Consider the following 22,988-nt stretch of genomic DNA (forward strand, 5'->3'; position numbering starts at 1 on the left):
TCTCTCAGAACTGAGCATGTGGAGAGACGTTCGTTCATCTAGCACCAAGGGAACGGGTTGCAGGAGAAACTTTTACTCTGGTTTCTCAGTCTGTTTCCTAGTGCCGGTTTGAAGTTCCTGCAGTTTTCACTGTAAAACCGAGTTGGTGCTAGTACCACCCCATATATATGTATGGAGTGGAATTTGCACCTGAAAAGAAACTTTGTGTTCCCTACAAGCTAGGTGAAGGACGGCTTTCACACACACTTATCTCTCAGAACAGAGCATGTGGAGAGACTTTCGTTCATCTAGCACCAATGGAACGGGTTGCAGGAGAAACTTTTACTCTTTTTCTCAGTCTGGTTCCTAGTCCCGGTTTGAAGTTCCTACAGTTTTCACTGTAAAACAGAGTTGGAACTAGTACCTCCCCATATATATGTATGGAGTGGAGTTTGCACCTGAAATGAAACTTTGTGTACCCAACAAGGTAGGTGAAGAATGGCTTTAAAACACACTTATCTCTCAGAACTGAGCCTGTGGAGAGACGTACGTTCATCTAGCACCAAGGGAACGGGTTGCAGGGGAAACTTTTACTCTGGTTTCTCTGTCTGTTTCCTAGTGCCGGTTTGAAGTTCCTGCAGTTTTCACTGTAAACCAGAGTTGGACCTAGTTCCTCCCCATATAAATGTATGGAGTGGAGTTTGCACCTGAAAAGAAACTTTGTGTTCCCAACAAGATAGTTGAAAGACGGCTTTCACACACACTTATCTCTCAGAACTGAGCATGTGGAGAGACGATCGTTCATCTAGCACCAATGGAACGGGTTGCAGTAGAAACTTTTTCTCTGGTTTCTCAGTTTGTTTCCTAGTGTCGGATTGAAGTTCATGCAGTTTTCACTGTAAAACCGAGTAGGAACTTGTACCTCCCCATATATATGTATGGAGTGGAGTTTGCACCTGAAAAGAAACTTTGGGTTCCATACAAGCTAGGTGAAGGACGGCTTTCAAACACACTTATCTCTCAGAACTGAGCATGTGGAGAGACGTTCGTTCATCTAGCACCAAGGGAATGGGTTGCAGGAGAAACTTTTACTCTGGTCTCTCATTCTGTTTCCTAGTGCCGGTTTGAAGTTCCTGCAGTTTTCACTGTAAAACAGAGTTGGTGCTAGTAACACCCCATATATATGTATGGATTGGAATTAGCACCTGAAAAGAAACTTTGTGTTCCCTACAAGCTAGGTGAAGGACGGCTTTCACACACACTTATCTCTCAGAACTGAGCATGTGGAGAGACTTTCGTTCATCTAGCACCAATGGAACGGGTTGCAGGAGAAACTTTTACTTTTTTTTCTCAGTCTGGTTCCTAGTCCGGGTTTGAAGATCCTGCAGTTTTCACTGTAAAACAGAGTTGGAGCTAGTACCTCCCCATATATATGTATGGAGTGGAGTTTGCACCTGAAATGAAACTTTTGTACCCTACAAGCTAGGTGAAGAATGGCTTTAAAACACACTTATCTCTCAGAACTGAGCCTGTGGAGGGACGTTCGTTCATCTAGCACCAAGGGAACGGGTTGCAGGGGAAACTTTTTCTCTGGTTTCTCTGTCTGTTTCCTAGTGCCGGTTTGAAGTTCCTGCAGTTTTCACTGTAAACCAGATTTGGACCTAGTACCTCCCCATATAAATGTATGGAGTGGAGTTTGCACCTGAAAAGAAACTTTGTTTTCCCAACAACATAGGTGAAAGACGGCTTTCACACACACTTATCTCTCAGAACTGAGCATGTGGAGAGACGATCGTTCATCTAGCACCAATGGAACGGGTTGCAGTAGAAACTTTTACTCTGGTTTCTCAGTCTGTTTCCTAGTGTCGAATTGAAGTTCATGCAGTTTTCACTGTAAAACCGAGTTGGAACTTGTACCTCCCTATATATATGTATGGAGTGGAGTTTGCACCTGAAAAGAAACTTTGTGTTCCATACAAGCTAGGTGAAGGACGGATTTCAATCACACTTATCTCTCAGAACTGAGCATGTGGAGAGACTTTCGTTCATCTAGCACCAAGGGAATGGGTTGCAGGAGAAACTTTTACTCTGGTTTCTCAGTCTGTTTCCTAGTGCCGGTTTGAAGTTCCTACAGTTTTCACTGTAAAACCGAGTTGGAGCTAGTACCTCCCCATATATATGTATTGAGTGGGGTTTGCACCTGAAAAGGAACTTTGTGTTCCCAACTAGCTAGGTGAAGCACGGCATTCACACACAATTATCTCTTAGAACTGAGCATGTGGAGAGACGTTCGTTCATCTAGCACCAAGGGAACGGGTTTGGGAAACTTTTACTCTGGTTTCTCAGTCTGTTTCCAATTTCCGGTTTGAAGTTCCTGCAGTTTTCACTGTAAAACAGAGTTGGAGCTTGTACCTCCCCATGTATATGTATGGAGTGGTGTTTGCACCTAAAAAGAAACTTTGTGTTCCCAACAAGCTGGGTGAAGCATGGCTTTCACACACTCATATCTCTCAGAACTGTGCATGTGGAGAGACGTTCGTTATTCTAGCACCAAGGGAACGGGTTGCAGGGGAAACTTTTACTCTGGTTTCTCGGTCTGTTTCCTAGTGCCGGTTTGAAGTTCCTGCAGTTTTCACTGTAAAGCAGATTTGGACATAGTTCCTGCCCAAATATATGTATGGAGTGGAGTTTGCACCTGAAAAGAAACTTTGTGTTCCCAACAAGCTAGGTGAAAGATGACTTTCACACACACTTATCTCTCAGAACTGAGCATGTGGAGAGACGTTCGTTCATCTAGCACCAAGGGAACGGGTTGCAGGAGAAACTTTTACTCTGGTTTCTCAGTCTGTTTCCTAGTGCCGGTTTGAAGTTCCTGCAGTTTTCACTGTAAAACCGAGTTGGTGCTAGTACCACCCCATATATATGTATGGAGTGGAATTTGCACCTGAAAAGAAACTTTGTGTTCCCTACAAGCTAGGTGAAGGACGGCTTTCACACACACTTATCTCTCAGAACAGAGCATGTGGAGAGACTTTCGTTCATCTAGCACCAATGGAACGGGTTGCAGGAGAAACTTTTACTCTTTTTCTCAGTCTGGTTCCTAGTCCCGGTTTGAAGTTCCTGAAATTTGCACTGTAAAACCGAGTTGGAGCTAGTATTTCCCCATATATATGTATGGATTGGAGTTTGCAACTGAAAAGAAACTTTGTGTTCCCAACAAGCTAGGTGAAGGACGGCTTTCACACACACTTATCTCTCAGAACTGAGCATGTGGAGAGACGTTCGTTCATCTAGCACAAAGGGAACGGGTTGCAGGAGAAAATTTTACTCTGGTTTCTCAGTCTGTTTCCTAGTGCCGGTTTGAAGTTCCTGCAGTTTTCACTGTAAACCAGATTTGGACCTAGTACCTCCCCATATAAATGTATGGAGTGGAGTTTGCACCTGAAAAGAAACTTTGTGTTCCCAACAACATAGGTGAAAGACGGCTTTCACACACACTTATCTCTCAGAACTGAGCATGTGGAGAGACGATCGTTCATCTAGCACCAATGGAACGGGTTGCAGTAGAAACTTTTACTCTGGTTTCTCAGTCTGTTTCCTAGTGTCGGATTGAAGTTCATGCAGTTTTCACTGTAAAACAGAGTTGGAGCTTGTACCTCCCCATGTATATGTATGGAGTGGTGTTTGCACCTAAAAAGAAACTTTGTGTTCCCAACAAGCTGGGTGAAGCATGGCTTTCACACACTCATATCTCTCAGAACTGTGCATGTGGAGAGACGTTCGTTATTCTAGCACCAAGGGAACGGGTTGCAGGGGAAACTTTTACTCTGGTTTCTCGGTCTGTTTCCTAGTGCCGGTTTGAAGTTCCTGCAGTTTTCACTGTAAAGCAGATTTGGACATAGTTCCTGCCCAAATATATGTATGGAGTGGAGTTTGCACCTGAAAAGAAACTTTGTGTTCCCAACAAGCTAGGTGAAAGATGACTTTCACACACACTTATCTCTCAGAACTGAGCCTGTGGAGAGACGTTCGTTCATCTAGCACCAAGGGAACGGGTTGCAGGGGAAACTTTTACTCTGGTTTCTCTGTCTGTTTCCTAGTGCCGGTTTGAAGTTCCTGCAGTTTTCACTGTAAACCAGAGTTGGACCTAGTTCCTCCCCATATAAATGTATGGAGTGGAGTTTGCACCTGAAAAGAAACTTTGTGTTCCCAACAAGATAGTTGAAAGACGGCTTTCACACACACTTATCTCTCAGAACTGAGCATGTGGAGAGACGATCGTTCAACTAGCACCAATGGAACGGGTTGCAGTAGAAACTTTTACTCTGGTTTCTCAGTTTGTTTCCTAGTGTCGGATTGAAGTTCATGCAGTTTTCACTGTAAAACCGAGTAGGAACTTGTACCTCCCCATATATATGTATGGAGTGGAGTTTGCACCTGAAAAGAAACTTTGTGTTCCATACAAGCTAGGTGAAAGACGGCTTTCAAACACACTTATCTCTCAGAACTGAGCATGTGGAGAGACGTTCGTTCATCTAGCACCAAGGGAATGGGATGCAGGAGAAACTTTTACTCTGGTTTCTCATTCTGTTTCCTAGTGCCGGTTTGAAGTTCCTGCAGTTTTCACTGTAAAACCGAGTTGGTGCTAGTAACACCCCATATATATGTATGGAGTGGAATTAGCACCTGAAAAGGAACTTTGTGTTCCCTACAAGCTAGGTGAAGGACGGCTTTCACACACACTTATCTCTCAGAACTGAGCATGTGGAGAGACTTTCGTTCATCTAGCACCAATGGAACGGGTTGCAGGAGAAACTTTTACTTTTTTTTCTCAGTCTGGTTCCTAGTCCCGGTTTGAAGTTCCTGCAGTTTTCACTGTAAAACAGAGTTGGAGCTAGTACCTCCCCATATATATGTATGGAGTGGAGTTTGCACCTGAAATGAAACTTTTGTACCCTACAAGCTAGGTGAAGAATGGCTTTAAAACACACTTATCTCTCAGAACTGAGCCTGTGGAGAGACGTTCGTTCATCTAGCACCAAGGGAACGGGTTGCAGGGGAAACTTTTACTCTGGTTTCTCTGTCTGTTTCCTAGTGCCGGTTTGAAGTTCCTGCAGTTTTCACTGTAAACCAGATTTGGACCTAGTACCTCCCCATATAAATGTATGGAGTGGAGTTTGCACCTGAAAAGAAACTTTGTGTTCCCAACAACATAGGTGAAAGACGGCTTTCACACACACTTATCTCTCAGAACTGAGCATGTGGAGAGACGATCGTTCATCTAGCACCAATGGAACGGGTTGCAGTAGAAACTTTTACTCTGGTTTCTCAGTCTGTTTCCTAGTGTCGGATTGAAGTTCATGCAGTTTTCACTGTAAAACCGAGTTGGAACTTGTACCTCCCCATATATATGTATGGAGTGGAGTTTGCACCTGAAAAGAAACTTTGTGTTCCATACAAGCTAGGTGAAGGACGGCTTTCAAACACACTTATCTCTCAGAACTGAGCATGTGGAGAGACTTTCGTTCATCTAGCACCAAGGGAATGGGTTGCAGGAGAAACTTTTACTCTGGTTTCTCAGTCTGTTTCCTAGTGCCGGTTTGAAGTTCCTACAGTTTTCACTGTAAAACCGAGTTGGAGCTAGCACCTCCCCATATATATGTATTGAGTGGGGTTTGCACCTGAAAAGGAACTTTGTGTTCCCAAATAGCTAGGTGAAGCACGGCATTCACACACAATTATCTCTTAGAACTGAGCATGTGGAGAGACGTTCGTTCATCTAGCACCAAGGGAACGGGTTTGGGAAACTTTTACTCTGGTTTCTCAGTCTGTTTCCAATTTCCGGTTTGAAGTTCCTGCAGTTTTCACTGTAAAACAGAGTTGGAGCTTGTACCTCCCCATATATATGTATGGAGTGGTGTTTGCACCTAAAAAGAAACTTTGTGTTCCCAACAAGCTGGGTGAAGCATGGCTTTCACACACTCATATCTCTCAGAACTGTGCATGTGGAGAGACGTTCGTTATTCTAGCACCAAGGGAACGGGTTGCAGGGGAAACTTTTACTCTGGTTTCTCGGTCTGTTTCCTAGTGCCGGTTTGAAGTTCCTGCAGTTTTCACTGTAAAGCAGATTTGGACATAGTACCTGCCCAAATATATGTATGGAGTGGAGTTTTCACCTGAAAATAAACTTTGTGTTCCCAACAAGCTAGGTGAAAAATGGCTTTCACACACACTTATCTCTCAGAACTGAGCATGTGGAGAGACGTTCGTTCATCTAGCACCAAGGGAACGGGTTGCAGGAGAAACTATTTCTCTGGTTTCTCAGTCGGTTTCCTAGTGCCGGAATGATGTTCCTGCAGTTTTCACTGTAAAATCTAGTTGGAGCTTGTACCTCCCCATATATATATATGGAGTGGAGTTTGCACCTGAAAAGAAACTTTGTTTCTCCAACAAGCTAGGTGATGGACGGCTTTCACACACACTTATCTCTCAGAACTGAGCATGTGGAGAGACGTTCGTTCATCTAGCACCAAGGGAACGGATTGCAGGAGAAACTTTTACTCTGGTTTCTCAGTCTGTTTCCTAGTGCCGGTGTGAAGTTCCTGCAGTTTTCACTGTAAAACCGAGTTGGAGCTAGTACCTCCCCATATAAATGTATGGAGTGGAGTTTGCATCTGAATAGAAACTTTGTGTTCCCAACAAGCTAGGTGAAGAATGGCTTTAAAACACACTTATCTCTCAGAAATGAGCATGTGGAGAGACGTTTGTTCATCTAGCACCAAGGGACCGGGTTGCAGGGGAAACTTTTACTCTGGTTTATCTGTCTGTTTCCTAGTGCAGGTTTGAAGTTCCTGCAGTTTTCACTGTAAACACGAGTTGGACCTAGTACCTCCACATATATATGTATGGAGTGGAGTTTGCACCTGAAATGAAACTTGGTGTTCCCAACAAGCTAGGTGAAGGACGGGTTTCACACACACTTATCTCTCAGAACTGAGCATGTGGAGAGATGTTCGTTCATTTAGCACCAAGGGAACGGGTTGCAGGAGAAACTTTTACGCTTGGTTCTCTGTCTGTTTCCTAGTGCCGGGTTGAACTTCCTGCAGTTTTCACTGTAAAACAGAGTTGGAGCTAGTACTTCCCCATATATATGTATGGATTGGAGTTTGCACCTGAAAAGAAACTTTGTGTTCCCAACAAGCTAGGTGAAGGACGGCTTTCACACACACTTATCTCTCAGAACTGAGCATGTGGAGAGACGTTTGTTCATCTAGCACCAAGGGAATGGGTTGCAGGAGAAACTTTTACTCTGGTTTCTCAGTCTGTTTCCTAGTGCCGGTTTGAAGTTCCTGCAGTTTTCACTGTAAAACCGAGTTGGAGCTAGTACCTCCCCATATATATGTATTGAGTGGGGTTTGCACCTGAAAAGGAACTTTGTGTTCCCAACTAGCTAGGTGAAGGACGGCATTCACACACACTTATCTCTCAGAACTGAGCATGTGGAGAGACGTTCGTTCATCTAGCACAAAGGGAACGGGTTGCAGGGGAAAACTTTACTCTGGTTTCTCAGTCTGTTTCCTAGTGCCGGTTTGAATTTCCTGCAGTTTTCACTGTAAAACCGTGTTGGAGCTAGTACCCCACCATATATATGTATGGAGTGGATTTATCACCTGAAAAGAAACTTTGTGTTCCCAACAAGCTTGTTGAAACACGGCATTCACACACACTTATCTCTCAGAACTGAGCATGTGGAGAGAAGTTCGTTCCTCTAGCAACAAGGGAACGGGTTGCAGGAGTAACTTTTACTGTGGTTTCTAAGTCTTTTTCCTAGTGCCGGTTTGAAGTTCCTACAGTTTTCACTGTAAAACCGAGTTGGAGCTAGTACCTCCCCATATATGTATTGAGTGGGGTTTGCACCTGAAAAGGAACTTTGTGTTCCCAACTAGCTAGGTGAAGCACGGCATTCACACACAATTATCTCTTAGAACTGAGCATGTGGAGAGACGTTCGTTCATCTAGCACCAAGGGAACGGGTTTGGGAAACTTTTACTCTGGTTTCTCTGTCTGTTTCCAATTTCCGGTTTGAAGTTCCTGCAGTTTTCACTGTAAAACAGAGTTGGAGCTTGTACCTCCCCATATATATGTATGGAGTGGAGTTTGCACCTAAAAAGAAACTTTGTGTTCCCAACAAGCTAGGTGAAGCATGGCTTTCACACACTCTTATCTCTCAGAACTGTGCATGTGGAGAGACGTTCGTTCATCTAGCAAAAAGGGAACGGGTTGCAGGGGAAAACTTTACTCTGGTTTCTCAGTCTGTTTCCTAGTGCCGGTTTGAATTTCCTGCAGTTTTCACTGTAAAACCGAGTTGGAGCTAGTACCCCACCATATATATGTATGGAGTGGAGTTATCACCTGAAAAGAAACTTTGTGTTCCCAACAAGCACCTGAGACAGAGCATCGATGAGGGTGATGTGCCCAGGAGAGCAGCGGAGTGTAGCTGCTGCCAGGGGTGGGCAGGCGGGTCCTTCAGACCACGTGCCCCCAGCTGTGTGGGGGCACAGTTCCTTCAGTCTTTACGCAGCGCTCGACTGTCAGTTTTCACTGTAAAACCGAGTTGGAGCTTGTACCTCCCCATATATATGTATGGAGTGGAGTTTGCACCTGAAAAGAAACTTTGTGTTCCCAACAAGCTAGGTGAAGGACGGCTTTCACACAAACTTATCTCTCAGAACTGAGCATGTGGAGAGACGTTCGTTCATCTAGCACCAAGGGAACGGGTTGCAGGAGAAACTTTTACTCTGGTTTCTCAGTCTGTTTCCTAGTGCCGGTTTGAAGTTCCTGCAGTTTTCACTGTAAAACCGAGTTGGTGCTAGTACCACCCCATATATATGTATGGAGTGGAATTTGCACCTGAAAAGAAACTTTGTGTTCCCTACAAGCTAGGTGAAGGACGGCTTTCACACACACTTATCTCTCAGATCAGAGCATGTGGAGAGACTTTCGTTCATCTAGCACCAATGGAACGGGTTGCAGGAGAAACTTTTACTCTTTTTCTCAGTCTGGTTCCTAGTCCCGGTTTGAAGTTCCTACAGTTTTCACTGTAAAACAGAGTTGGAACTAGTACCTCCCCATATATATGTATGGAGTGGAGTTTGCACCTGAAATGAAACTTTGTGTACCCAACAAGGTAGGTGAAGAATGGCTTTAAAACACACTTATCTCTCAGAACTGAGCCTGTGGAGAGATGTTCGTTCATCTAGCACCAAGGGAACGGGTTGCAGGGGAAACTTTTACTCTGGTTTCTCTGTCTGTTTCCTAGTGCCGGTTTGAAGTTCCTGCAGTTTTCACTGTAAACCAGAGTTGGACCTAGTTCCTCCCCATATAAATGTATGGAGTGGAGTTTGCACCTGAAAAGAAACTTTGTGTTCCCAACAAGATAGTTGAAAGACGGCTTTCACACACACTTATCTCTCAGAACTGAGCATGTGGAGAGACGATCGTTCATCTAGCACCAATGGAACGGGTTGCAGTAGAAACTTTTACTCTGGTTTCTCAGTTTGTTTCCTAGTGTCGGATTGAAGTTCATGCAGTTTTCACTGTAAAACCGAGTAGGAACTTGTACCTCCCCATATATATGTATGGAGTGGAGTTTGCACCTGAAAAGAAACTTTGTGTTCCATACAAGCTAGGTGAAGGACGGCTTTCAAACACACTTATCTCTCAGAACTGAGCATGTGGAGAGACGTTCGTTCATCTAGCACCAAGGGAATGGGTTGCAGGAGAAACTTTTACCCTGGTTTCTCAGTCTGTTTCCTAGTGCCGGTTTGAAGTTCCTACAGTTTTCACTGTAAAACCGAGTTGGAGCTAGTACCTCCCCATATATATGTATTGAGTGGGGTTTGCACCTGAAAAGGAACTTTGTGTTCCCAACTAGCTAGGTGAAGCACGGCATTCACACACAATTATCTCTTAGAACTGAGCATGTGGAGAGACGTTCGTTCATCTAGCACCAAGGGAACGGGTTTGGGAAACTTTTACTCTGGTTTCTCAGTCTGTTTCCAATTTCCGGTTTGAAGTTCCTGCAGTTTTCACTGTAAAACAGAGTTGGAGCTTGTACCTCCCCATATATATGTAAGGAGTGGTGTTTGCACCTAAAAAGAAACTTTGTGTTCCCAACAAGCTGGGTGAAGGACGGCTTTCACACAAACTTATCTCTCAGAACTGAGCATGTGGAGAGACGTTCGTTCATCTAGCACCAAGGGAACGGGTTGCAGGAGAAACTTTTACTCTGGTTTCTCAGTCTGTTTCCTAGTGCCGGTTTGAAGTTCCTGCAGTTTTCACTGTAAAACCGAGTTGGTGCTAGTACCACCCCATATATATGTATGGAGTGGAATTTGCACCTGAAAAGAAACTTTGTGTTCCCTACAAGCTAGGTGAAGGACGGCTTTCACACACACTTATCTCTCAGATCAGAGCATGTGGAGAGACTTTCGTTCATCTAGCACCAATGGAACGGGTTGCAGGAGAAACTTTTACTCTTTTTCTCAGTCTGGTTCCTAGTCCCGGTTTGAAGTTCCTACAGTTTTCACTGTAAAACAGAGTTGGAACTAGTACCTCCCCATATATATGTATGGAGTGGAGTTTGCACCTGAAATGAAACTTTGTGTACCCAACAAGTTAGGTGAAGAATGGCTTTAAAACACACTTATCTCTCAGAACTGAGCCTGTGGAGAGACGTTCGTTCATCTAGCACCAAGGGAACGGGTTGCAGGGGAAACTTTTACTCTGGTTTCTCTGTCTGTTTCCTAGTGCCGGTTTGAAGTTCCTGCAGTTTTCACTGTAAACCAGAGTTGGACCTAGTTCCTCCCCATATAAATGTATGGAGTGGAGTTTGCACCTGAAAAGAAACTTTGTGTTCCCAACAAGATAGTTGAAAGACGGCTTTCACACACACTTATCTCTCAGAACTGAGCATGTGGAGAGACGATCGTTCATCTAGCACCAATGGAACGGGTTGCAGTAGAAACTTTTACTCTGGTTTCTCAGTTTGTTTCCTAGTGTCGGATTGAAGTTCATGCAGTTTTCACTGTAAAACCGAGTAGGAACTTGTACCTCCCCATATATATGTATGGAGTGGAGTTTGCACCTGAAAAGAAACTTTGTGTTCCATACAAGCTAGGTGAAGGACGGCTTTCAAACACACTTATCTCTCAGAACTGAGCATGTGGAGAGACGTTCGTTCATCTAGCACCAAGGGAATGGGTTGCAGGAGAAACTTTTACCCTGGTTTCTCATTCTGTTTCCTAGTGCCGGTTTGAAGTTCCTGCAGTTTTCACTGTAAAACCGAGTTGGTGCTAGTAACACCCCATATATATGTATGGAGTGGAATTAGCACCTGAAAAGAAACTTTGTGTTCCCTACAAGCTAGGTGAAGGACGGCTTTCACACACACTTATCTCTTAGAACTGAGCATGTGGAGAGACGTTCGTTCATCTAGCACCAAGGGAACGGGTTTGGGAAACTTTTACTCTGGTTTCTCAGTCTGTTTCCAATTTCCGGTTTGAAGTTCCTGCAGTTTTCACTGTAAAACAGAGTTGGAGCTTTTACCTCCCCATATATATGTAAGGAGTGGTGTTTGCACCTAAAAAGAAACTTTGTGTTCCCAACAAGCTGGGTGAAGGACGGCTTTCACACAAACTTATCTCTCAGAACTGAGCATGTGGAGAGACGTTCGTTCATCTAGCACCAAGGGAACGGGTTGCAGGAGAAACTTTTACTCTGGTTTCTCAGTCTGTTTCCTAGTGCCGGTTTGAAGTTCCTGCAGTTTTCACTGTAAAACCGAGTTGGTGCTAGTACCACCCCATATATATGTATGGAGTGGAATTTGCACCTGAAAAGAAACTTTGTGTTCCCTACAAGCTAGGTGAAGGACGGCTTTCACACACACTTATCTCTCAGATCAGAGCATGTGGAGAGACTTTCGTTCATCTAGCACCAATGGAACGGGTTGCAGGAGAAACTTTTACTCTTTTTCTCAGTCTGGTTCCTAGTCCCGGTTTGAAGTTCCTACAGTTTTCACTGTAAAACAGAGTTGGAACTAGTACCTCCCCATATATATGTATGGAGTGGAGTTTGCACCTGAAATGAAACTTTGTGTACCCAACAAGTTAGGTGAAGAATGGCTTTAAAACACACTTATCTCTCAGAACTGAGCCTGTGGAGAGACGTTCGTTCATCTAGCACCAAGGGAACGGGTTGCAGGGGAAACTTTTACTCTGGTTTCTCTGTCTGTTTCCTAGTGCCGGTTTGAAGTTCCTGCAGTTTTCACTGTAAACCAGAGTTGGACCTAGTTCCTCCCCATATAAATGTATGGAGTGGAGTTTGCACCTGAAAAGAAACTTTGTGTTCCCAACAAGATAGTTGAAAGACGGCTTTCACACACACTTATCTCTCAGAACTGAGCATGTGGAGAGACGATCGTTCATCTAGCACCAATGGAACGGGTTGCAGTAGAAACTTTTACTCTGGTTTCTCAGTTTGTTTCCTAGTGTCGGATTGAAGTTCATGCAGTTTTCACTGTAAAACCGAGTAGGAACTTGTACCTCCCCATATATATGTATGGAGTGGAGTTTGCACCTGAAAAGAAACTTTGTGTTCCATACAAGCTAGGTGAAGGACGGCTTTCAAACACACTTATCTCTCAGAACTGAGCATGTGGAGAGACGTTCGTTCATCTAGCACCAAGGGAATGGGTTGCAGGAGAAACTTTTACCCTGGTTTCTCATTCTGTTTCCTAGTGCCGGTTTGAAGTTCCTGCAGTTTTCACTGTAAAACCGAGTTGGTGCTAGTAACACCCCATATATATGTATGGAGTGGAATTAGCACCTGAAAAGAAACTTTGTGTTCCCTACAAGCTAGGTGAAGGACGGCTTTCACACACACTTATCTCTCAGAACTGAGCATGTGGAGAGACTTTCGTTCATCTAGCACCAATGGAACGGGTTGCAGGAGAAACTTTTACTTTTTTTTCTCAGTCTGGTTCCTAGTCCCGGTTTGAAGTTCCTGCAGTTTTCACTGTAAAACAGAGTTGGAGCTAGTACCTCCCCATATATATGTATGGAGTGGAGTTTGCACCTGAAATGAAACTTTTGTACCCTACAAGCTAGGTGAAGAATGGCTTTAAAACACACTTATCTCTCAGAACTGAGCCTGTGGAGAGACGTTCGTTCATCTAGCACCAAGGGAACGGGTTGCAGGGGAAACTTTTACTCTGGTTTCTCTGTCTGTTTCCTAGTGCCGGTTTGAAGTTCCTGCAGTTTTCACTGTAAACCAGATTTGGACCTAGTACCTCCCGATATAAATGCATGGAGTGGAGTTTGCACCTGAAAAGAAACTTTGTGTTCCCAACAACATAGGTGAAAGACGGCTTTCACACACAATTATCTCTCAGAACTGAGCATGTGGAGAGACGATCGTTCATCTAGCACCAATGGAACGGGTTGCAGTAGAAACTTTTACTCTGGTTTCTCAGTCTGTTTCCTAGTGTCGGATTGAATTTCATGCAGTTTTCACTGTAAAACCGAGTTGGAACTTGTACCTCCGCATATATATGTATGGAGTGGAGTTTGCACCTGAAAAGAAACTTTGTGTTCCATACAAGCTAGGTGAAGGACGGCTTTCAAACACACTTATCTCTCAGAACTGAGCATGTGGAGAGACTTTCGTTCATCTAGCACCAAGGGAATGGGTTGCAGGAGAAACTTTTACTCTGGTTTCTCAGTCTGTTTCCTAGTGCCGGTTTGAAGTTCCTACAGTTTTCACTGTAAAACCGAGTTGGAGCTAGTACCTCCCCATATATATGTATTGAGTGGGGTTTGCACCTGAAAAGGAACTTTGTGTTCCCAACTAGCTAGGTGAAGCACGGCATTCACACACAATTATCTCTTAGAACTGAGCATGTGGAGAGACGTTCGTTCATCTAGCACCAAGGGAACGGGTTTGGGAAACTTTTACTCTGGTTTCTCAGTCTGTTTCCAATTTCCGGTTTGAAGTTCCTGCAGTTTTCACTGTAAAACAGAGTTGGAGCTTGTACCTCCCCATATATATGTAAGGAGTGGTGTTTGCACCTAAAAAGAAACTTTGTGTTCCCAACAAGCTGGGTGAAGCATGGCTTTCACACACTCATATCTCTCAGAACTGTGCATGTGGAGAGACGTTCGTTATTCTAGCACCAAGGGAACGGGTTGCAGGGGAAACTTTTACTCTGGTTTCTCGGTCTGTTTCCTAGTGCCGGTTTGAAGTTCCTGCAGTTTTCACTGTAAAGCCGATTTGGACATAGTACCTGCCCAAATATATGTATGGAGTGGAGTTTTCACCTGAAAATAAACTTTGTGTTCCCAACAAGCTAGGTGAAAGATGGCTTTCACACACACTTATCTCTCAGAACTGAGCATGTGGAGAGACGTTCGTTCATCTAGCACCAAGGGAACGGGTTGCAGGAGAAACTATTTCTCTGGTTTCTCAGTCTGTTTCCTAGTGCCGGAATGATGTTCCTGCAGTTTTCACTGTAAAATCGAGTTGGAGCTTGTACCTCCCCATATATATGTATGGAGTGGAGTTTGCACCTGAAAAGAAACTTTGTTTTCCCAACAAGCTAGGTGATGGACGGCTTTCACACACACTTATCTCTCAGAACTGAGCATGTGGAGAGACGTTCGTTCATCTAGCACCAAGGGAACGGATTGCAGGAGAAACTTTTACTCTGGTTTCTCAGTCTGTTTCCTAGTGCCGGTGTGAAGTTCCTGCAGTTTTCACTGTAAAACCGAGTTGGAGCTAGTATCTCCCCATATAAATGTATGGAGTGGAGTTTGCACCTGAAAAGAAACTTTGTGTTCCCAACAAGCTAGGTGAAGAATGGCTTTAAAACACACTTATCTCTCAGAAATGAGCATGTGGAGAGACGTTCGTTCATCTAGCACCAAGGGAACGGGTTGCAGGGGAAACTTTTACTCTGGTTTATCTGTCTGTTTCTTAGTGCAGGTTTGAAGTTCCTGCAGTTTTCACTGTAAACACGAGTTGGACCTAGTACCTCCACATATATATGTATGGAGTGGAATTTGCACCTGAAATGAAACTTTGTGTTCCCAACAAGCTAGGTGAAGGACGGGTTTCACACACACTTATCTCTCAGAACTGAGCATGTGGAGAGATGTTCGTTCATCTAGCACCAAGGGAACGGGTTGCAGGAGAAACTTTTACGCTGGGTTCTCAGTCTGTTTCCTAGTGCCGGTTTGAACTTCCTGCAGTTTTCACTGTAAAACAGATTTGGAGCTAGTACTTCCCCATATATATGTATGGAGTGGAGTTTGCACCTGAAAAGAAACTTTGTGTTCCCAACAAGCTAGGTGAAGTACGGCTTTCACACACACTTATATCTCAGAACTGAGCATGTGGAGAGACGTTTGTTCATCTAGCACCAAGGGAATGGGTTGCAGGAGAAACTTTTACTCTGGTTTCTCAGTCTGTTTCCTAGTGCCGGTCTGAAGTTCCTGCAGTTTTCACTGTAAAACCGAGTTGGAGCTAGTACCTCCCCATATATATGTATTGAGTGGGGTTTGCACCTGAAAAGGAACTTTGTGTTCCCAACTAGCTAGGTGAAGGTCGGCATTCACACACACTTATCTCTCAGAACTGAGCATGTGGAGAGACGTTCGTTCATCTAGCACAAATGGAACGGGTTGCAGGGGAAAACTTTACTCTGGTTTCTCAGTCTGTTTCCTAGTGCCGGTTTGAATTTCCTGCAGTTTTCACTGTAAAACCGAGTTGGAGCTAGTACCCCACCATATATATGTATGGAGTGGAGTTATCATCTGAAAAGAAACTTTGTGTTCCCAACAAGCTTGTTGAAACACGGCATTCACACACACTTATCTCTCAGAACTGAGCATGTGGAGAGAAGTTCGTTCCTCTAGCAACAAGGGAACGGGTTGCAGGAGAAACTTTTACTCTGGTTTCTAAGTCTTTTTCCTAGTGCCGTATTGAAGTTCCTGCAGTTTTCACTGTAAAACCGAGTTGGAGCTTGTACCTCCCCATATATATGTATGGAGTGGAGTTTGCACCTGAAAAGAAACTTTGTGTTCCCAACAAGCTGGTGAAGGACGGCTTTCACACAAACTTATCTCTCAGAACTGAGCATGTGGAGAGACGTTCGTTCATCTAGCACCAAGGGAACGGGTTGCAGGAGAAACTTTTACTCTGGTTTCTCAGTCTGTTTCCTAGTGCCGGTTTGAAGTTCCTGCAGTTTTCACTGTAAAACCGAGTTGGTGATAGTACCACCCCATATATATGTATGGGGTGGAATTTGCATCTGAAAAGAAACTTTGTGTTCCCTACAAGCTAGGTGAAGGACGGCTTTCACACACACTTATCTCTCAGAACAGAGCATGTGGAGAGAATTTCGTTCATCTTGCACCAATGGAACGGGTTGCAGGAGAAACTTTTACTCTTTTTTCTCAGTCTGGTTCCTAGTCCCGGTTTGAAGTTCCTGCAGTTTTCACTGTAAAACATAGTTGGAGCTTGTACCTCCCCATATATATGTATGGAGTGGAGTTTGCACCTGAAATGAAACTTTGTGTACCCAACAATCTAGGTGAAAAATGGCTTTAAAACACACTTATCTCTCAGAACTGAGCCTGTGGAGAGATGTTCGTTCATCTAGCACCAAGGGAACGGGTTGAAGGGGAAACTTTTACTCTGGTTTCTCTGTCTGTTTCCTAGTGCCGGTTTGAAGTTCCTGCAGTTTTCACTGTAAACCAGAGTTGGACCTAGTACCTCCCCATATAAATGTATGGAGTGGAGTTTGCACCTGAAAAGAATCTTTGTGTTCCCAACAAGATAGGTGAAAGACGGCTTTCACACACACTTATCTCTCAGAACTGAGCATGTGGAGAGACGATCGTTCATCTAGCACCAATGGAATGGGTTGCAGTAAAAACTTTTACTCTGGTTTCTCAGTCTGTTTCCTAGTGTCGGATTGAAGTTCATGCAGTTTTCACTGTAAAACCGAGTTGGAACTTGTACCTCCCCATATATATGTATGGAGTGGAGTTTGCACCTGAAAAGAAACTTTGTGTTCCATACAAGCTAGGTGAAGGACGGCTTTCAAACACACTTATCTCTCAGAACTGAGCATGTGGAGAGACTTTCGTTCATCTAGCACCAAGGGAATGGGTTGCAGGAGAAACTTTTACTCTGGTTTCTCATTCTGTTTCCTAGTGCCGGATTGAAGTTCCTGCAGTTTTCACTGTAAACACGAGTTGGTGCTAGTACCAACCCATATATATGTATGGAGTGGAATTTGCACCTGAAAAGAAACTTTGTGTTCCCTACAAGCTAGGTGAAGGACGGCTTTCACACACACTTATCTCACAGAACTGAGCATGTGGAGAGACGTTCGTTCATCTAGCACCAAGGAACGGGTTGCATGAGAAACTTTTACTCTGGTTTCTCAGTCTGTTTCCAAGTGCCGGTTTGAAGTTCCTGCAGTTTTCACTGTAAAACAGAGTTGGAGCTTGTACCTCCCCATATATATGTATGGAGTGGAGTTTGCACCTAAAAAGAAACTTTGTGTTCCCAACAAGCTAGGTGAAGCATGGCTTTAACACACTCATATCTCTCAGAACTTTGCATGTGGAGAGACTTTCGTTATTCTAGCACCAAGGGAACGGGTTGCAGGGGAAACTTTTACTCTGGTTTCTCGGTCTGTTTCCTAGTGCCGGTTTGAAGTTCCTGCAGTTATCACTGTAAAGCAGAGTTGGACCTAGTACCTCCCCAAATATATGTATGGAGTGGAGTTTTCACCTGAAAATAAACTTTGTGTTCCCAACAAGCTAGGTGAAAGATGGCTTTCACACACACTTATCTCTCAGAACTGAGCATGTGGAGAGACGTTCGTTCATCTAGCACCAAGGGAAAGGGTTGCAGTAGAAACTATTACTCTGGTTTCTCAGTCTGTTTCCTAGTGCCGGATTGAAGTTCCTGCAGTTTTCACTGTAAAATCGAGTTGGAGCTTGTAACTCCCCATATATATGTATGGAGTGGAGTTTGCACCTGAAAAGAAACTTTGTGTTCCCTACAAGCTAGGTGAAAGATTGCTTTCACACACACTTATCTCTCAGAACTGAGCATGTGGAGAGACGTTCGTTCATCTAGCACCAAAGGAACGGGTTGCAGGGGAAACTTTTACTCTGGTTTCTCTGTCTGTTTCCTAGTGCCGGTTTGAAGTTCCTGCAGTTTTCACTGTAAACCAGAGTTGGACCTAGTACCTCCCCATATAAATGTATGGAGTGGAGTTTGCACCTGAAAAGAATCTATGTTTTCCCAACAAGATAGGTGAAAGACGGCTTTCACACACACACATCTCTCAGAACTGAGCATGTGGAGAGACGATCGTTCATCTAGCACCAATGGAACGGGTTGCTGTAGAAACTTTTACTCTGTTTTTTCAGTCTGTTTCCTAGTGTCGGATTGAAGTTCATGCAGTTTTCACTGTAAAACCGAGTTGGAACTTGTACCTCCCCATATATATGTATGGAGTGGAGTTTGCACCTGAAAAGAATCTTTGTGTTCCATACAAGCTAGGTGAAGGACGGCTTTCAAACACACTTATCTCTCAGAACTGAGCATGTGGAGAGACTTTTGTTCATCTAGCACCAAGGAACGGGTTGCAGGAGAAACTTTTACTCTGGTTCCTCAGTCTGTTTCCAAGTGCCGGTTTGAAGTTCCTGCAGTTTTCACTGTAAAACAGAGTTGGAGCTTGTACCTCCCCATATATATGTATGGAGTGGAGTTTGCACCTAAAAAGAAACTTTGTGTTCCCAACAAGCTAGGTGAAGCATGGCTTTCACACACTCATATCTCTCAGAACTGTGCATGTGGAGTGACTTTCGTTATTCTAGCACCAAGGGAACGGGTTGCAGGGGAAACTTTTACTCTGGTTTCTCGGTCTTTTTCCTAGTGCCGGTTTGAAGTTCCTGCAGTTTTCACTGTAAAGCCGAGTTGGACCTAGTACCTCCCCAAATATATGTATGGAGTGGAGTTTTCACCTGAAAATAAACTTTGTGTTCCCAACAAGCTAGGTGAAAGATGGCTTTCACACACACTTATCTCTCAGAACTGAGCATGTGGAGAGACGTTCGTTCATCTAGCACCAAGGGAACGGGTTGCAGGAGAAACTATTACTCTGGTTTCTCAGTCTGTTTCCTAGTGCCGGATTGAAGTTCCTGCAGTTTTCACTGTAAAATCGAGTTGGAGCTTGTACCTCCCCATATATATGTATGGAGTGGAGTTTGCACCTGAAAAGAAACTTTGTGTTCCCAACAAGCTAGGTGAAGTTTGGCTTTCACACACAATTATCTCTCAGAACTGATCATGTGGAGAGACGTTTGTTCATCTAGCACCAAGGGAATGGGTTGCAGGAGAAACTTTTACTCTGGTTTCTCAGTCTGTTTCCTAGTGCCGGTTTGAAGTTCCTGCAGTTTTCACTGTAAAACCGAGTTGGAGCTTGTACCTCCCCATATATATGTATGGAGTGGAGTTTGACCTGAAATGAAACTTTGTGTACCCAACAAGGTAGGTGAAGAATGGCTTTAAAAGACACTTATCTCTCAGAACTGAGCCTGTGGAGAGACGTTCGTTCATTTAGCACCAAGGGAACGGTTTGCAGGGGAAACTTTTACTCTGGTTTCTCTGTCTGTTTCCTAGTGCCGGTTTGAAGTTCCTGCAGTTTTGACTGTAAACCAGAGTTGGACCTAGTTCCTCCCCATATAAATGAATGGAGTGGAGTTTGCACCTGGAAAGAAACTTTGTGTTCCCAACAAGATAGTTGAAAGACGGCTTTCACACACACTTTTCTCTCAGAACTGAGCATGTGGAGAGACGATCGTTCATCTAGCACCAATGGAACGGTTTGCAGTAGAAACTTTTACTCTGGTTTCTCAGTTTGTTTCCTAGTGTCGGATTGAAGTTCATGCAGTTTTCACTGTAAAACCGGGTAGGAACTTGTACCTCCCCATATATATGTATGGAGTGGAGTTTGCACCTGAAAAGAAACTTTGTGTTCCATACAAGCTAGGTGAAGGACGGCTTTCAAACACACTTATCTCTAAGAACTGAGCATGTGGAGAGGCGTTCGTTCATCTAGCACCAAAGAATGGGTTGCAGGAGAAACTTTTACTCTGGTTTCTCATTCTGTTTCCTAGTGCCGGTTTGAAGTTCCTGCAGTTTTCACTGTAAAATCGAGTTGGTGCTAGTAACACCCCATATATATGTATGGAGTGTAATTAGCACCTGAAAAGAAACTTTGTGTTCCCTACAAGCTAGGTGAAAAACGGCTTTCACACACACTTATCTCTCAGAACTGAGCATGTGGAGAGACTTTCGTTCATCTAGCACCAATGGAACGGGTTGCAGGAGAAACTTTTACTTTTTTTTCTCAGTCTGGTTCCTAGTCCCGGTTTGAATTTCCTGCAGTTTTCACTGTAAAACAGAGTTGGAGCTAGTACCTCCCCATATATATGTATGGAGTGGAGTTTGCACCTGAAATGAAACTTTTGTACCCAACAAGCTAGGTGAAGAATGGCTTTAAAACACACTTATCTCTTAGAACTGAGCATGAGGAGAGACGTTCGTTCATCTAGCACCAAGGGAACGGGTTTGGGAAACTTTTACTCTGGTTTCTCAGTCTGTTTCCAATTTCCGGTTTGAAGTTCCTGCAGTTTTCTCTGTAAAACAGAGTTGGAGCTTGTACCTCCCCATATATATGTATGGAGTGGTGTTTGCACCTAAAAAGAAACTTTGTGTTCCCAACAAGCTAGGTGAAGCATGGCTTTCACACACTCTTTTCTCTCAGAACTGTGCATGTGGAGAGACGTTCGTTATTCTAGCACCAAGGGAACGGGTTGCAAGGGAAACTTTTACTCTGGTTTCTCTGTCTGTTTCCTAGTGCCGGTTTGAAGTTCCTGCAGTTTTCACTGTAAAGCCGAGTTGGACATAGTACCTCCCCAAATATATGTATGGAGTGGAGTTTTCACCTGAAAATAAACTTTGTGTTCCCAACAAGCTAGGTGAAAGATGGCTTTCACACACACTTATCTCTCAGAACTGAGCATGTGGATAGACGTTCGTTCATCTAGCACCAAGGGAACGGGTTGCAGGAGAAACTATTTCTCTGGTTTCTCAGTCTGTTTCCTAGTGCCGGAATGATGTTCCTGCAGTTTTCACTGTAAAATCGAGTTGGAGCTTGTACCTCCCCATATATATATATGGAGTGGAGTTTGCACCTGAAAAGAAACTTTGTTTTCCCAACAAGCTAGGTGATGGACAGCTTTCACACACACTTATCTCTCAGAACTGAGCATGTGGAGAGACGTTCGTTCATCTAGCACCAAGGGAACAGATTGCAGGAGAAACTTTTACTCTGGTTTCTCAGTCTGTTTCCTAGTGCCGGTGTGAAGTTCCTGCAGTTTTCACTGTAAAACCGAGTTGGAGCTAGTACCTCCCCATATATATGTATGGAGTGGAGTTTGCACCTGAAAAGAAACTTTGTGTTCCCAACATGCTAGGTGAAGAATGGCTTTAAAACACACTTATCTCTCAGAAATGAGCATGTGGAGAGACGTTCGTTCATCTAGCACCAAGGGAACGGGTTGCAGGGGAAACTTTTACTCTGGTTTCTCTGTCTGTTTCCTAGTGCAGGTTTGAAGTTCCTGCAGTTTTCACTGTAAACACGAGTTTTACCTAGTACCTCCACATATATATGTATGGATTGGAGTTTGCACCTGAAATGAAACTTTGTGTTCCCAACAATCTAGGTGAAGGACGGGTTTCACACACACTTATCTCTCAGAACTGAGCATGTGGAGAGATGTTCGTTCATCTAGCACCAAGGGAACGGGTTGCAGGAGAAACTTTTACGCTGGGTTCTCAGTCTGTTTCCTAGTGCCGGTTTGAACTTCCTGCAGTTTTCACTGTAAAACAGATTTGGAGCTAGTACTTCCCCATATATATGTATGGAGTGGAGTTATCACCTGAAAAGAAACTTTGTGTTCCCAACAAGCTTGTTGAAACACGGCATTCACACACACTTATCTCTCAGAACTGAGCATGTGGAGAGAATTTCGTTCCTCTAGCAACAAGGGAACGGGTTGCAGGAGAAACTTTTACTCTGGTTTCTAAGTCTTTTTCCTAGTGCCGGATTGAAGTTCCTGCAGTTTTCACTGTAAAACCGAGTTGGAGCTTGTACCTCCCCATATATATGTATGGAGTGGAGTTTGCACCTGAAAAGAAACTTTGTGTTCCCAACAAGCTAGGTGAAGGACGGCTTTCACACAAACTTATCTCTCAGAACTGAGCATGTGGAGAGACGTTCGTTCATCTAGCACCAAGGGAACGGGTTGCAGGAGAAACTTTTACTCTGGTTTCTCAGTCTGTTTCCTAGTGCCGGTTTGAAGTTCCTGCATTTTTCACTGTAAAACCGAGTTGGTGATATTACCACCCCATATATATGTATGGAGTGGAATTTGCATCTGAAAAGAAACTTTGTGTTCCCTACAAGCTAGGTGAAGGACGGCTTTCACACACACTTATCTCTCAGAACAGAGCATGTGGAGAGACTTTCGTTCATCTAGCACCAATGGAACGGGTTGCAGGAGAAACTTTTACTCTTTTTTCTCAGTCTGGTTCCTAGTCCCGGTTTGAAGTTCCTGCAGTTTTCACTGTAAAACATAGTTGGAGCTAGTACCTCCCCATATATATGTATGGAGTGGAGTTTGCACCTGAAATGAAACTTTGTGTACCCAACAATCTAGGTGAAAAATGGCTTTAAAACACACTTATCTCTCAGAACTGAGCCTGTGGAGAGACGTTCGTTCATCTAGCACCAAGGGAACGGGTTGAAGGGGAAACTTTTACTCTGGTTTCTCTGTCTGTTTCCTAGTGCCGGTTTGAAGTTC

This window comes from Camelus dromedarius, unplaced genomic scaffold, assembly GCF_036321535.1.
Source record: "Camelus dromedarius isolate mCamDro1 unplaced genomic scaffold, mCamDro1.pat HAP1_SCAFFOLD_180, whole genome shotgun sequence".
NCBI classification, from domain to species: Eukaryota; Metazoa; Chordata; class Mammalia; order Artiodactyla; family Camelidae; genus Camelus; species Camelus dromedarius.